Source organism: Neofelis nebulosa, chromosome 6, assembly GCF_028018385.1.
Source record: "Neofelis nebulosa isolate mNeoNeb1 chromosome 6, mNeoNeb1.pri, whole genome shotgun sequence".
Classification (NCBI taxonomy): domain Eukaryota; kingdom Metazoa; phylum Chordata; class Mammalia; order Carnivora; family Felidae; genus Neofelis; species Neofelis nebulosa.
The window spans coordinates 106,111,609-106,126,955 of record NC_080787.1 but is presented as its reverse complement, the minus strand read 5'-3'; the positions used below and the strand labels follow the sequence as shown (position 1 = coordinate 106,126,955).

The following is a 15,347-nucleotide window of genomic DNA, read 5'->3' as shown; positions in this document are numbered from 1 at the left end:
AATTTTTTTTCGTAAATGTTATTCTATTTTTCCTTAAAAAAATTTTTTTTAAATGTTTTATTTATTTTTAAGACAGAGAGAGACAGCGTGAGTGGGGATGGGGCAGAGAAAGAGGGAGACACAGAATCTGAAGCAGGCTCCAGGCTCTGAGCTGCGAGCACAGAGCCCGACACGGGGCTCGAACTCACGAACTGTGAGATCATGACCTGAGCCAAAGCTGGACGCTCAACCAACTGAGCCACCCAGGCGTCCCTCATAAATGCTATTCTAAACTGTGTTACTTGTAAAAGTACTTTTAAAATTATTTTTGCTGCTGGGGAGCCTGGGTGGCTCAGTCGGTGAAGCATCCGGCTTAGGCTCAGGTCATGACCTCGCCATCTGTGAGTTGGAGCTCCGAATTGGGCTGTGCTGACAGCTCAGAGCCTGGAGCCTGCTTCAGATTCTGTCTCCCTCTCTCTCTGCCCCTCCCCTGCTCACGCTCTGTCTCTCTTTCTCTCTCTCCTTCAAAAATAAATAAACATTAAAAATAAATAAAAAAATTATTTTTGCTGCCAAAAGTAAAGTAAAAAGTGAGTTTGGTGGGGGTGAGGGGGATACATTATTTAATCATGTATTTCGAAACCAGGGATGGAAAAGAAATAATCACTACAGGATAGATATTAAGTATTCACCTAAGATGTTTAGGCTAGCAGAACAACAACATTCTTGTTTTTCAAAGTGTGGGCCTTTGACCACCTGCTTCAAAATCTCTTTAGAAAATAAGCAAACTGCACCTAAGACCACCTGAAGTCAAATCCCTGGGAATAGATTGCAGTTATCTGAATTTTAAAAATCCGGTTTCCATCATTCTTTAGTAGATTGTAGATCTTTCTGTTCTTTATTGATTGTAAATAACGTGCTGGAACATTCGCAGTCATAGGCAGCCGGGCAGCTGAGATTTTCCCCAGTGACTGTCTTTGCTGGCCCAGTGGGGTTTCCTAACCCTTTGTGTTCTATGCACCCCACTGGGAGTCTGGTAAAGCTATGGATCCTCTTTTAGAATAATGTTTTGAACTGAATAAATAAAACACATAGGATTACTGAGAAAAATTATATTGAAATGCAGTCACAAGGAAAAAATGTAATACATGCCTTTCAAAATGAATATACAAAATAATAATGCTTAGTAGTATCTGTAATAACTAACAAAGTTTCAAAGCAGTGATGAGCATAAATGAAATTCTGATGTCTTTAACAACGGATGTATCTATGCTTCTATTAATGATATCTCTTTCTGTTACTGGTATTGCTAACGATTGGTTTATTTCCATGTAAAATAGAAGAAAATGACCTGAGCCGAAGTCGGACGCTTACCTGACTGAACCACCCAGGTGCCCCTGTATACCTCCTGAATTCAAACCCCAGCTAAGGACTTCTTTTCTTTTTTAATTTTTATTTATTTCTGAGAGAGACAGAGGCAGAATGTGAGCAGGGGAGGGGCAGAGAGAGAGAGGCAGTCACAGAATCCGAAGCAGGCTCCAGACTCTGAGCTGTCAGCACAGAGCCCGACATGGGGCTCGAACCCATGAACCGTGAGATCAGGACCTGAGCCGAAGTTGGATGCTCAACCGACTGAGCCACCCAGGGGCCCCTAAAGATTTCTTTTCTAGAAAGAGATAGATGGTAAGCACACGAAAACTTTTCTTGCTTCCCAGACACACAAAGGTGCTGTTCTTATTTGCCTTGGAATTGTGTTGGGTGCTTGACTTCTTAGAGACCTCTTACCTGCCCACCTTACAGACAGGTGTCGGATGGGAAATCTGGACACCCAGTGGGCAGTTTTCCTTTTGGGCCATTCATTCCCAAGATCCCCGGAATAAGCTAATTCCTCTATAGCTTCCCACGCTGAGTTGCTAAGGGTGGAAGAAGATTGCTTACATTACAGGGGTAGAAGCTTAGTCCTCGGCCCTACAGTTGGGGCTTCTGAAACAGGCGTGTGAAAATAAACCATACACGCATTTATTTTTAAAGCCTCCCCCATAGCCGCAGCATATCGGGATTCGTACCAAAGGGCCTTAACTACTGGTGCGTCACTCCATGATGGTGAATGAAGGGCTCAGAGCCCAGAGGGTCCATCTTGTAGATGAGACCTGTGGCTACCACACTTGGCCCCCATCAGGGTGCAGAGTTGCTGAGGGAATGTGGGTCCTTCAGTACGACCTCCGCTATTCCATTGGAAGTGACCATCAGCGCCTCCTGCTGGTGGGGTTGTTCACCCGGGCAGGTGAAGGCACAATGAATTGGGCACCAGGAAACAGGTTCCAGGCAGTGATGCTGACAGATTGTGTGACAGCTCTTTTTTCTATCCTGCCTCCAGTTCTTCAGCTAGAATCCAGAGGGTTCTATTAGGCCCTCTTTTATGCAGTGGTCGTATTAGCTGGCTAAGGCTGCTGCAATAACGTGCCACAGACTGAGCACCGGAAGCAATGGAGATTTATTTTCTCACAGTTTTGGGAGCCGGAAGTCTGAAATCAAGGTGACAGCAGGGCTGGCTCCCTCTGAGGGCTGTGAGGGAAGGGTGCATTCCAGGCCTCTGCCTTCTCCCTGTGTGTCTTCATGTCCTCTGCCCTCTACGCACGTCTCTGTGCTCAAACTTTCCCTCTTTATAAGGACAGAAGTCACACTGCATTAGGCCTCACCCCAGGGACCTCACTTAGCTCCATTGCCTCTGTAAAGGCCTTATCTCCATATAAGGTCACATTCCAAAGTTCTGGGGATTAGGACTTCAACATAGGAATTTTGGGGTGGAGTGAGGGCACATCATTCAGCCCCGTAACTGCCATCTTTCAGATCTCCTTTCTATTAGACGATCTTAGATATTAGATAAGTGTTCAGCTCCCCTGTAGGTGTAAGGATCAATTCTGAGACTCTGAGGCACCCTGGGGACAGCTGCTCTCTCTGTCCTTGGCAGCTGTCTGCAGTGGCCAGAGGACGCTTGTCGGGAAATTTACTCCTCACTTCATAGGGAAGAGGCTAGGAAAAGGTGACTTTCTCCTTCATTGCCAAAGGCAAACCGAGAAAATCTTCCCTGTGACAAATCCAAGAACAGCTCGATTTAGACTTTGTGCTGGGGGAGAGGCAGACGACTGATGAGTAAGTTTCCCAGCCCAGGGGAGGGTCAGAATCCCACCTGACCCACACCCCTGCAGCCCCACCTTAAATACACAGAGCTAAGCAACTCTTTTTTTTTTTTTTTTTTTCAGGAGAGCACCATCATGGAGCCCACGCCAGCTTTCCACATGCTTACCCTGGATTTTAGCAGTAAATTGTTGGGTGTTCACATAGTGTGTTATTTGCTGTATGGCACTTTATCTGTGTTTATAAACCATAGACTTGGTTTTCCTGCCAACTTCAGTGTGGGATAATTGAAATTAAAAAGAAAGAAACCGAGTGCCAAAGTCTGCAAGTCTCATCTGTAAAACAAAAAGGGGAAAAGCAGCTGAAGTTCTAAGTAAAATATGTTGTATCTAATGTAAAACAATTCTAAAATCGTTTTTGAAAAGAATCCTAATGAGGAAGTGTCTTTTCCTTACCAAGAAATTGTGCACAATTCGTAGCATATAACCATAAAATTTTATGGTGACTTTGATTTCATTAACGTTTCCTTGTTTATTTACCACATTAGATATATACCACAATCTATGAAATCTGAACAATTGAAAGTTATCTAAAATTATATTATGCTACAATGAGATATATTATGCTACAAATTATGCTACAATGAGATATGTAGCAATGAGATATGCTACAAAAGATATGCTTTTATCTCTTTTTGAGCTATGAGTTTTCAACTTCTAAACTGTTGCATTGAAGGCTATCTAAAACCCTGCGTCAAGCATACATTTCCCCCCCGCCCCACAGATAAAATCCTGTGACTTCTCCATGATAGGCTTCTGTAACTCACTTCTTTTTCGAAATTAAGTCAGTGATTTTGTTCTCAGTCAGCCTCTGCACAGTCTGAAATTCAGCTTGAGCTGTTTCATTTCTTACTTTTTACACTTGTGTTGACTTTGGGGAATGTTTTTCATATACTCTTTATGCTTTGCTTTTATATCACTCACAGAAAAGGTAGCTGTAATTTACATGTTCAGTGATCTCTTTTTCACAGCGTTCCAGTATTAATCTCTTAGACATTCTGCAAATCTGCTATGCTTTAAATTAGCCACTCTAGTTCTTGTCTGACCTAGATACCTAGATTGTAAACTCTTCGGGGTAAGGATCTTGTCTCTTGGTGGTTTGTAATGTGTTCTAGACACTTCTTACCAGATGCTGAGTAATCATAATATGCAAACTGGTGTCATTAGATCATGAGTCTGTGAATGACAGTGTAACTTGTAGATAACATTCTACAGCTAGGTTAGGGTGTGGTCTAGTAGCACAGATAGCCAGAGGTGGGTAAAATGATTAAGCAAAGGGAAAGTTGGAAATAAAGTCATTAAAAGGGTAAGGGAAACCAAACCTCTTGTAGTATGGTTATTAATGCCAAAGAGAAGTCGAGGTGGACTGTCAAACCTTGGAGGAGACTTGTACTTTAAGAGGCGTGCCAAATAGGCTGAATAAGAAAATATGAAAGCTCACTTTCTGCTCACTTTGAGCCTGTTGGAAACCGGAAACAAACAAACAAACAAACTATTCCTCAGGTACAAAAAGCCAATGAATATTTGAAAAATGTGGTGGTAATATCCCGCCTCACTTGGAAACCGATCTGATTAGTCTGTGACCCAAATGCGACTTTTTTCCTGTTTCTATATTGTTATGGCTCTAACCTCCACATCTCCTAAGAGTTTGGAAAGTGACAGGTTAGAAACAGAAATTTGGAGACACTCCTTCTCTAGCGTCAGGTCGCTTCTGGTCACTTCCTCATGGGCATTATTAAATTGACTGAACAGCTATCTTTAAAATCCCCATTAGGTATCTGGGGACCAATATTTATAAATATTGGAAGCCACCTTCTCCACTGTTTTTCAAAAACAAAGGAAGATAAATCAATAGAAAATTCTCAAAAATTGGGAAGAATACAAGTTAAGAAATTTTTTAGAAATTGTGTTTATGTGAAAAAAAAAAAAAAAAGCCCTTCCCATGGAGCCCTGGTTGTTACCACCTCTGGTCTATTGAGGCAGTCACCCCCTGGGCATGTAGTGTGATGCAGAGGTCTTCAGTGTATACCTATGGCCCTGAGGGAGGCAGTATAAAGGATGCCATGGCAAAGAAAGCTAAGTGGCTCATCATCTAGCTGCATAAGTGTCCTGAATCCCAGCCTCTCCTGAGGCTCTCATGCTCATAAGGAATTAAAGGGGTGTCAGCACTGGATCCGGTGAGGTCATCACCTCTGTTGACTCAAGCAGCAGAATTGTTAGCGACCCCTCACCGTACAACATGACCTCTGGGAGAGGCAGGCTGGAGAGGCCAATGCCAAGGTCTCGACAGCGTCTCTCTCTGGAGGAACAAACAGGCACAAGAGGACATAAAGGTGACAAAATGAAGAGGGCTAACTTTTCAGCTTTCTCGGCAAGCTTTCTGAGGTGACAAGGTTAGATGAGGTTCTAGAAGCAGGACTGGCAGATCTAGGTGATGCTGGGCCCTTAAGGGTTTTAGGCCACTTTTTAAAGTCATTTAAATAAAGTAAAAATAATGTAGGGTGTTATGAACTGAATGTTTGTATTCCCCCATATTAATACGTGGAAATTCTAGTCTCCAAAATGAAAGTGTTAGGAGGTAGGAACCTTTGGAAGGTGATTGGGTCGTGAGAAAGGAGCCCCCGTGAATGGAATTAGTGCCCTGTGTAAGAGATCTTACTTCCTCTCTCTGTTCTCTGTGCTGAGAGGATACATACATGAAGACAGTCACCTACAAGTTGAAGCGACTTCTGAGCCGACGTCGGACGCTCAACTGACTGAGCCACTCAGGCACCCCTAAAATTAGAGCTATTTTAAAATATATTACCAACAGCAGTTTTCAAAGATGCCACACTTTCTAAAGCTTAATTTCTGAACAAAATGTTTGAAATATTTGAATTTTTTTTTAAGGTTTTATTTATTTTTGAGATAGAGAGAGACAGAGCATGAATGGGGGAGGGGCAGAGAGAGAGGGAGACACAGAATCGGAAGCAGGCTCCAGGCTCCGAGCCATCAACCCAGAGCCCGACGCGGGGCTCGAACTCACGGACCGCGAGATGGTGACCTGAGCCGAAGTCGGACGCTTAACCAACTGAGCCACCCAGGCGCCCCTGAAATATTTGAATATTATTGTATCCTTCACAATTTAAAGCCTTAGTAGATAAGCTTGTTACCCTTATTTGTAAGCCTATTTGACATTTTTATGGTTAAAAGGTAAGCTTTTTGTGTTTTGTTATAAAGCAGTCCCTTCACAGATATTTATAAAAGAACCAAAAGCAATATTATTTGTCACACAACCTTCTTCTTTGTGTGTGCCTGGTAGTTTGGGCAGAGCTTAGAAAACTCAAAGCTTTGGAAATCCAAATAACACAGGAGGTTTGAAGTGTTAAAGTGATACTTATTTGCAGGAATGTCATGTGTGAACTAAGGGAATAAGCAGATGTGTATATACGTAGATGTATACACACATACGCATGCAATTAAATACATTTTCCTTTCTCTATAATCAGCATTTTATTTTATTTTATTTTTGATTCTCACCACACAGATTGTGAACTGGAATCACACATTTCTTCCCTGGGATTCCATGAAGTATAAAGCATATAAGAGTTGAGGAGGAAGATTTTTGGGGCCAATATTTTGCGATAGCTTCTTGGGATCAGTTCGCCATGTCTGACATATTTGGAGTTCCTTAGTTGTATGGAACCAGCAACCTTCCAACATTACCTTTAAGATTAATGTCAACACCTTATTGAGGGGTCAAGATGCCATAAATCTATGCTTCCCAGGAAAGTCCAGCAGGCAGCCTTCCCTGACTGGGCTCACCCCGTGGAAATCATTCATTCTTTTTCATCCCCTCAGCACTTACAGTTTCCACTTGGATTTAGTGCTTTTCTGCGTAGTCCTTTCCCAACTATCACATATGGTTTTATCCCTGTTACCTTCCCCAAATTATTATTTCCAAGGTTATAAACCACCAAACTTCCTGTCACCAAATCCAACGAGCACTGCCAATCAGTATCTTGTCTGTTCGTAAGTTTTCAATGCTGTTGATCACGCACTCAGTCTCCAGGCTCCTGTGTTGACATTCGGTGTTTGTTTACCTCTTCACCTCGTGGGTATTCATCTTTCATCAATCCTTCCATATTGGGTTGCCTCTCAAACCTGCTCTTCATCCTGAATTTGCTGTCTTAGTGACAGGACCCATCCACCCATGGTGGTGTCGGTGGTACCATATTGTCTGATAGGTAAGGCAATTAGACATACTTAGCTCCAAACTTAGGTTTGCTGCTTTGTGTGCTCTTGTGAAAATTACATCTCTGGCTCTGTATTTTTCATCTGAAGTTGAGACGGTAATACCTGTGTCCCGGTGTTATCATGAAGCTTAAATAAGGTCATGAATATGTACAACTTGCACAATGCCTGGTACGTAGAAAACATTTAACAAGCATTAGGCATTCCTTTATTTTTTCCTGCTTGCCTTACCCAGAAGCTTAGAGTCATCTTAGATCCTTTTCTCTCTATAATTCAACTCCATGATACAACTCTTCACAAAGTGCTATTGATTCAACTCCCTAAAATGTTCTCAAAGGCATTTCTTCCATCTGTGCTCATGACTTCATCATATGTCTCCTGGGTCACAATTTCTCTGATCCGCTCATAGCCAAATAAAGTTTTCAAAATGCAGATCTAATCTTGGCTGGGCCAAACTTAAATCCTTCAGTGGATCCCTGCCAAGTTCACAGTCAGGTCTGCCTCCATAGGGTGGTAGGTGGAGTGCTTCCTGGTCAGGCTCTCCACTATCTCTTCACAGTTAACTCCTACTACTCCCCACTGCAAATCACACTTGGGTTTTCTTGAAAGTTTCTTACTTTCTATACCTTCCCACATCTGGTTCTCACTCCCTAGCCTCTTCTCATTCTCTGATTCATCTGATTAGCCCCTAGACTTCCTTCAAAGTCAGCTCAGGCTTTACCTCCTCTGGGAAGGCATCCTGATGAGCCAAACTGGGTTAAATGACCTTTTTTCCCTCTCTGTGCTTCCCATCGACATACAGATTGCATGGAATTTTTGCAACAAAATTTTTATTTTTTAATTTACATCCAAGTTCGTTAGCATATTGTGCAATAATGATTTCAGGAGTAATTCCAGTGATTCATTCCCTATGTATAACACCCAGCGCTCATCCCAACAAGTGTCTTCCTTAATGCTCCTTACCCATTTAGCCCATTCCCCCTCCCACAGCCCCTCCAGCAACCCTCAATTTGTTCTCTGTATTTAAGAGTCTCTTATGTTTTGCCCCCTCTCTGTTTTTATGTTATGTTTGCTTCCCTTCCCTTATGTTCATCTGTTTTATATCTTAAATTCCACGTATGAATGGAGTCATACGATATTTGTCTTTCTCTGACTAATTTCTCGTAGTATAATACACTCTAGCCCCATCCACGTTGTTGCAAGTTTCATTCTTTTTGATCACTGAGTAATACTCCATTGTGTCTTCTTTATCCATTCATCTGTCAATGGACATTTGAGCTCTTTCTGTATTTTGGGTATTGTTGATAGCGCTGGTATAAACATTGGGGTACATGTGCCCCTTCAAAACAGCACACCTGTATCCATTGGATAAATATCTAGTAGTGCAATTGCTGGGTTGTGGGGTAATTCTATTTTTAACTTAAATTTTTTTTTAATGTTTATTTATTTTTGAGAGAGAGAGAGAGAGAGAGAGAGAGAGAGAATGAGTGGGGGAGGAGCAGAGAGAGAGAGAGAGAGAGAGAGAGAGAGAGACAGACAGAATCCGAAACAGGCTCCAGGCTCTAAGCTGTCAGCACAGAGCTTGACACGGGGCTCAAACTCACAAACTGTGAGATCATGACCTGAACCGAAGTCGGACACTTAACCCACTGAGCCACCCAGGCGCCCCTATTTTTAACTTTTTGAGGGAACTTCATACTGTTTTCCAGAGTGCTGCACCAGTTTGCATTCCCACCGGCAGTGCAAAAGAGATCCTCTTTCTCCGCATCTTTGCCAACATCTGTTGTTGCCTGAGTTGTTAATTTTAGCCATTCTGACAGGTGTAAGGTGGTATCTCATTGTGGTTTTGATTTATATTTCCTTGATGATGAGTGATGTTGAGTATTTTTTCATGTGTCTGTTAGCCATCGGATGTCTTCTTTGGAGAAGTGTCTATTGATGTCTTTTGCCCATTTCTTCACTGGATTATTTGTTTTTTGGGTGTTGAGTTTGTAAGTTTTTTATAGATTTTGGATACTAATGCTTTATCTGATATGTCACTTGCAAATATCTTCCTCCATTCTATTGGTTGCCTTTTAATTTTGCTGGTTGTTTCCTTCACTGTGCTTTTTATCTTGATGAGGTCCCAATAGTTCATTTTTGCTTTTATTTCCCTTGCCTCCAGAAACGTGTTGAGTAAGAAGTTGCTGCCACCTAGGTCAAAGAGCAACTTTGCTTTCTCCTCGAGGATTTTGATGGCTTCCTGTCTTACATTGAGGTCTTTCACCCATCTTCAGTTTATTTTTGTGTATGGTGTAAGCAAGTGGTCCAAGTTCATTCTTCTGCATGTCACTGTCCAGTTTTCCCAGCACCACTTGCTGAAGAGACTGTCTTCATTCCATTGGATATTCTTTCCTCCTTTGTCAAAGATTAGTTGGCATATGTTTGTGGGTCCATTTCTGGGTTGTCTATTCTGTTCCATTGATCTAAGTGTTTTTGTGCCAGTATCATACTGTCTTGATGATTACAGCTTTGTAATACATCTTGAAGTCTGGGATTGTGATGCCTCCAGGTTTGGTTTTCTTTTTCAGGATTGCTTTGGCTATTTGGGGTCTCTTCTGGTTCCATATAAATTTTAGGATTGTTTGTTCTAGTTCTGTGAAGAATGCTCATGTTATTTGATGGGGATTGCGTTGAATATGTAGATTGCTTTGGGTAGTATCGACATTTTACAATATTTGTTCTTCCAATCCATGAGCATGGAATCTTTTTCCATTCTTTTGTGTCTTCTTCAATTTATTTATAAGCTTTCTATAGTTTTCAGTGTATAGATTTTTCACCTTTTTGGTTAGGTTTATTCCTAGGTATTTTGTCGTTTTTGGTGCAATTGTAAATGGGATAGATTCCTTGATTTCTCTTTGTGTTGCTTCATTATTGGTGTATAGAAATGCAACCGATTTCTGTGCATTGATTTTATATCCTGTGACTTTGTTGAATTCATGGATCAGTCCTAGCAGTTTTTTGGTAGAATCATTGGGGTTTTCCATATAAAGTATCATTCGTCTGCAGAGTGAAAGTTTGACTTTCTCCTTACCAATTTGTATGTCTTTATTCCTTTGTGTTGTCTGATTATTGAGGCCAGGAGTTCCAGTACTGTGTTGAATAATAGTGACAAGAGTGGTCATCCCTGTCTTGTTCCTGACCTTAGGGGGAAAGCTCTCAGTTTTTCCCCATTGAGGGGGATACGATATTAGGAGGTGGGGGGGCCTTTCATATATAGCTTTTATGATCTTGAGGTATGATCCTTCTATCCTTACTTTCTTTAGGGTTTTTATCAAGAAAGGATGCTGTATGTTGTCAAATGCTTTCTCTGAATCTGTTGAGAGGATCGTGTGGTTCTTGTCCTTTTTTTTATTGATGTGATGTATTACATTGATGTTTTGCAGATATTGAACCAGCCCTGCATCCCAGGCATAAACCCCACTTGGCTGTGGTGAATAATTCTTTTAATATATTGTTGGATCCAGTTGGCTAGTATCTTGTTGAGGATTTTTGCATCCATGTTCATCAGGGAGGATTACATGGATTTTTAATTGCCCAGCTTCCCTACTAGACCACAAGTCTCTTGGGAACATGTTATGTCTTCTGGATATAAAAATTCCTTCTATATACTATGTCTTAATATGTATATGTTGAATAAACTGGATGTTGAGTAATTCATTATCATGTAATGAATGTTGAGTAAATGGATGAATGAATGGATGGATGGATGGATGGATGGATCAATGAATGACCTGAAGTTTTCAGAATTGGCCAGACTGGCAGGCACTCAGGTCTTTTCACAGTTGTTTTCATATCTATATCTACCTTTCTCTATCTATCTAACTTTGGCCTCTCTCTCCTAAAGTAAGTTTCCAGAATTTGCATCCCTTTAGCACTCCATATATGTATTTATATTAACAATTTCTAGCATGCTCCTGACAAAGGATTTAAAGAAATTAATGTCAATGTCACTTCTCATCAGAGTTTAGAGTCTAGACTCATCAGTGAGTTCTGGGGCCATGGCCTTGTATGATTTACCTGTGCATTGAATATGTTATTAAGCCTATTTACAGAAGATGAAATCTACTTACAGAGGTGAAGTGACTTGCTTGAGCTTATAGACTACACAGTGGCAGAACTAAGATTTAATTTCCAAATGCCATGCTACTCTATACCCCTCTTGAGAGTAGAAAATAAAGTAGAAAAATAAAAACATTATATTCATTTAAATTTTTATTCATGTAACCACTGGATCTAAATTAATTATACTCTAATTTCCTGGTACTTAACTGATATATGTAGTTCTCATTAGATATTTTAGGCTGAAGTTATTATTTCCTTTAACAATGGCAAACCAATATGAACCACTTCCTTCTTGTGTATGATCAGTGAGGAGAAAGAAAAGAAGTAGATTACAAAGGTTTTGTTGGCTTATGGTCTATTTCATATTTTTATCCACAATAATAAATGAAGTATATATTATTATTTCTGAGACAGTTGTGTTCAAGAGTTGTGGTTGACAGCAGAAAAAAAAATACACATATATTGGGATAAAATTAATTGTTTTACCTGAGTTGATGTTGGGTCCTAGATGACAAATAATTTCCTTTTTTGTTTCTTTTTTTCTTTCTTTTATTAAACCTTTGTTTCAACCCCCTTTTTCTGCAATACTGTAGGGAGGCTTCTAGACAAGGGCCTTGTTTGGGTAGTTAATGGCCTCACCCGGACAAGTTCCCACCTTATCTTTCATGTCCTTTGTGTATTCTAGACAAATAAAACAGATGGGGACTGGCGTTTTGAGCCAAAGAACACAGTGCAGTTGGAAATACTTGCCTCATGTAGCCACAGCCATGTTTATTGTTGTTCTAGATAATAGATGCTAAAACACTACAGAGTGGAAGATAGGGGTCCCTAAACATACCACACTCTCTCTCACATCCACAGCTTTGGTCATGCTGCTGAGATCTCTGCGGGGTTACCCTTTTCTCTGGCCTTGTGAACTCCTTTCCATCTTTAAAACCTTAGCTCCTCTAGGAAACGTTTTCCAATGTGCCTCTTTAGAGACGGTTGCTCTTTTTGGTCAGTCCACTTTGGGTATAACTCAGAGGTACCCACCACCTTGAATCATAGCTATGTCCTTGCACATCTGTGTTCTTCACTCGGTTATGAGCTCTTTGGGAGCAATAGACAGTGACTCACAACCAAAACCTCAGAGCCAATTCAAGGTGGACCTGGCACCCAGTAGTCACTCAAATGTTTATTGAGTAAATATTGAATAAATGTGAAGATCTGTCCTTAGTTTGAGATGATGTAATATGTGTAACCATTGACTCAGATGATAATAGCTTTTGCTGATCAATTAGGTTATGTTAAGAAAAATGACAAAGGTTCTTTGCATTTTTCCAGAGTATATTGAATGCAATTATTATAAAGCCCAGATGAACATTTGATTGAAATGTGTTAGTTCCACAGAGCAGGTTGGAGGTATAGAATTGCATAATGGCTAACATAAGCAAACTTTTCATTTCCGGAGTTTCCAGTCATCTCTTCTAATCCAGGCTTGATGTAAAGGTAGAGAATAGAAAATCAGATGAAGCATTGTTGATGTTTAAGAGAAGTGAGCCAATGAGTTTAGAGTTTTTATTTGTTACAGACTACCACCAGGAGGATTGGTTCTGATTGGGTGCTGCTGACATCAGTCTCAGACTTGCTTCTTGGCTCTCATTTGGCGTAGAAGAATGGCAAATAGGGAGATCTAGGGGAAACACTATCCCAGGGTATAAATTTTTGCTTCTTAGAGAGACAGTACCCTCTTTCCTGATGGGATGAGGGACCCTACTTTGTCTAAACTATTTTGGAAAGAACAATCAGTTCGGTATACTCTGATTTCCTCTCTGTTCAGGAATGACCATGATCCTTAAGTCATGAGTATTTTTTTTTTTTAATTTTTTTTTTTTTCAACGTTTTTTATTTATTTTTGGGACAGAGAGAGACAGAGCATGAACGGGGGAGGGGCAGAGAGAGAGGGAGACACAGAATTGGAAACAGGCTCCAGGCTCCGAGCTGTCAGCACAGAGCCCGACGCGGGGCTCGAACTCACGGACCGCGAGATCGTGACCTGGCTGAAGTCGGCCGCTTAACCGACTGCGCCACCCAGGCGCCCCGAGTCATGAGTATTTAGTCAAAGTGCATTGAGCATTCTTTGTTTGAAAATATAGTGAGTACTTTGAACAAATGGCAATAATTACAGAGACTAGCATTATATACATGATAATGTGAAATTCACTGCTACTGATTTTACTTAATAGTATTTAACTCCTTTCTTGGGAATAAATTTAGTTTGCTTCAATCTAATTGAGATGCTTGTCTTAACTTACTTAGTGCTCAGCAAGGTGCCTATTGAAAAAAGCAAAAGAAAACTGATAGTAAACCATAAGTTCACTGGACGTGTGCGTGCCTAAAGCAGCATTAGAAAAATGTCTTAATGCTTTTTCATTAGTCGTTCATTTTTTTAAAACTGTTGTAAATATCAGCGGCTGAATATAGAAAGAGGAAACGGATATTGATAAGTAAGAAATGTTCTTGATTCTTGAGAAACAAATGCTTGCTTGTTTCACCTTTGTATTTCCTAGAGCCACCTGCCAGGCTACTTATTGAGGTCTTTATAGGAAGGGTCTCATGTGAGAGAAACAATAAAATGAGAATATTTTATAATCAAAATTCACCACAGTTCTTTTAATTTACTGTTTGCCATTGAGTCCTGCAGAAGGCATGGTAGTGAATTAAGGGGAAATTATTTTAAAAATGTGTTCATTTTACTCACCTTTTAACTAAACAAACACTTTGGCTCTGACTCACTTCCCCAATTTTATGTTACCTGAACCCTGAATGTCTCTCTGATTTTTGTTGTCTTTCTAGCATAAGATAACGCTTCTAAATAATCAAAAATCTGTTTTCATCTTTAAGGATTTATTTACATAAAATGTCATTAAGGTATAATTATTAGAATAAACCTCCTCAACACAATTATGGAGAGAATTATGGAGAGACTCTGGGTCTAAAGATCTGTTTAGTTTAAGTCTTGACATGGCCATTATTTTATGATCACTTTTGTGATCTTGGGAAAGCGATTTATCTTCTCTGAATCTCAGGTTTCTCGACCATGAAATGGGATGATGATACTTCACAGTGATTATAAGGGCTGGATGAGATAATGTCACAAAAGCAGAACTGCTTATAAATTCCAACTGTAAGGCTTTCAGAGTTTTTTCTGCTATGACATAGGGAAAATGTCTAGATCATTTTTTTATCCTTAGCACTTAGCAATGAGCAAGTATACAGTGGGCCCACAGAAATGTATGTGGAAGGAGTGATCAATGTCACAGGTGCTTGCTTCATGTCAAGGCTTCCTTACTCATCTGAAAACTCTTCTGGGACCAACACTGAACTTATCGGGGGTGTTCCTCACAAATCCTGACCCTGTGTCTGGCATACGGCAGTTGTCTCCAAGGGAAGGAAGGAAGTTGTCCTGAAGGAAGGAGAGGCAGCCATGTTGGCAGCACACTCCACTTCTGAAGGAAGCAAAATAATCTACGGTAGCACATATATTTGGCCATTTTTTGTAAATCCATCAGTCAACAGAGAGGTCTTTCAACTTCTCTAGGGATACGGAAATCTACACAAGCATTTGTATGAAAGACGCATGGCTAATGCTGGAAATAATAAATAATCCCAGAGAGATTGTGAGTGTTCTATCCTAAGAACTTCAATAAAATTTATAAAATGGTTTCCAGAATAAAAGGTATCCTCTAAGGGCAGTAATAAGAATCCATAATAAAACCAACAAAGAATTGGAAGAGAGCACTTATTGTGGATAAACAAATTAGCTACGTTTGCCCAGCTGCATTTTTCTCCGGC

At 40.4% G+C, this 15,347-nt stretch overlaps 1 long non-coding RNA gene across 1 annotated transcript; it reads left to right on the top strand.

Moving 5' to 3' along the window:
• Positions 1 to 90: 90 nt before the first annotated feature.
• Positions 91 to 3,430, top strand: LOC131514721 (uncharacterized). Its single transcript, XR_009263243.1, has 2 exons — positions 91 to 2,515; positions 3,243 to 3,430. It is a non-coding gene; the product is annotated as an uncharacterized LOC131514721 (long non-coding RNA).
• Positions 3,431 to 15,347: the final 11,917 nt, after the last annotated feature.